Source organism: Triticum aestivum, unplaced genomic scaffold (genome assembly GCF_018294505.1).
Source record: "Triticum aestivum cultivar Chinese Spring unplaced genomic scaffold, IWGSC CS RefSeq v2.1 scaffold116618, whole genome shotgun sequence".
Lineage (NCBI taxonomy): Eukaryota > Viridiplantae > Streptophyta > Magnoliopsida > Poales > Poaceae > Triticum > Triticum aestivum.
The window spans coordinates 1-1699 of record NW_025260175.1 but is presented as its reverse complement, the minus strand read 5'-3'; the positions used below and the strand labels follow the sequence as shown (position 1 = coordinate 1699).

General features: G+C 47.3%; 1 long non-coding RNA gene across 1 annotated transcript; it reads right to left on the bottom strand.

The window, feature by feature from the left end:
• Positions 1-15: 15 nt before the first annotated feature.
• On the bottom strand, positions 16-1062 carry LOC123177760 (uncharacterized). The gene is made up of 3 exons (XR_006489111.1): positions 774-1062; positions 615-698; positions 16-62 (listed from the first exon to the last, which is right to left on the bottom strand). It is a non-coding gene; the product is annotated as an uncharacterized lncRNA (long non-coding RNA).
• Positions 1063-1699: the final 637 nt, after the last annotated feature.

The window sequence follows — 1699 nt, the reverse complement described above, 5'->3', positions numbered from 1 at the left end:
AAGTTGATATACTGTACTTCCATCCAGCGGAAGTCAGCTTCTCTCCCAGCCATCCGAACAGCCTGCTGAAAATTATAACTCATTGCTAATTAATTTGAACGTGCATGCAGCATGTTCATTTAAGTAAGAAGCAGAGCAACTGTTGTGCCAAACCAGGGGCTGACGCCATTGCAGCATGAATTCTGCAGAAACTAAGCAAAAAACTAAACCACAAAGTGTCTACTACCTCCGTCCCAAATTATAAGACGTTCTATTAGGCTATTTTAACCTGCCAAAATATCTTATAGTTTTGAACAGAGGAAGTACTTGTGCTCCGCTTGTAAACCATGGCTTCCCTTCCTGACCTCACGGAATCTATCTGCTCACTTCCTCAGTACAATGAATCCCAAAGATCTTGTGGTATTCGATACTAAACACGCCAACAGAATGCTCCTTAACAGCAAAGTACTGCTTAATGATGTTCCTTGCACTTTTTGGTAAGGCAGGAGAAGGGAAACTAAAAGGACAACGTCAACATGGAAGCGAGATCACATGGAAGAGAGATTCCCCACAAAAAAAAAAAACATGGAAGAGAGATCACATGCTCGGATCCATTCAAGGGGCCACGGACTCACCTACTGGACCAAGGTTGACGACGAAGAGTGCAAGAAGATGATGCCTGGGCGTCACCACAGATGAAGCGCAAGTCCTAGAAGATGCTGCAGCAAGGCGGAGAAAAATTCCATCATTTTACAGGGAAAAGCAGAAACGAGGTGGAGGACATCACTTCAAACCTTGGCAGGCAGAAACGAGGACTTGACCGAAGGGAAATGGAGTGGAGTGGAGTGAAGCGGGGCAATAAGGTGATCCGTGATCAGCTGGCATATGCACACACACACGCAGATAAAGGACAGGTGTAGTTAAGTAGAGATGTGCAATGGGCTGGGTGGAGGATCCGCGTGCGTGCAACACCTAGGACTAGGAGCATTGGCCCATGCCAGTAGGGTCCTTAAATAACATTTCCCTTCCAGTGCTCCAACATCAATGTCGTCTGCCCAACGCTCCAGCATAGGTCGAGCTTTGCTGGTCAGGGCCAGCCGTGCCTTCAATTCACACCACCATCCAGGTATCCAGCCAGCGTCCTGGCTAAGCCTGGTGCATTATTGAGCTTGAGCATGTCAAATGGACGGCGGTGATCTTTACAGCGTACATACGTGCTTGGTGTAACCTAAAGCACAAGGCCATTCTAAAGTAAAATAAATCCATTCCTGTCCCCTTTAGCACTGCTAGTTAAAAGAGTAGGCCTTGGAGTCACCACAGATCAAGCGCCAGAAGATGGCTGCAGCAAGGTGGAGGATAATGTCGTCATTTCACAGGGAAAAAGCAGAAGCGAGGAGGAAGGCAGAGCTCCAAACCTTGACAATGACATGCATGGAAAATCATACACGAGGAGGAAGGCAGAACATCCAATTTAGCACAGAGACACACCACATGTATGATGGTTAAGTAGATCTACCTGTCCTGTGCTGGAGGATCAGCGCGTGACACAAGGACTAGGGGCATTGACCCACGCTGGTACAGCCCTTAAGTCACATTATTGAGCTGCGAGCGTCCTGGTTCAGCCTCGTGCATTATTGAGCTTGAGCGTGTCAAATGGATGGTGACCTTGACGCTGGTCATAGTGGGAATAACTTAGCTAGTAACAAAGCGCATTTTAAGA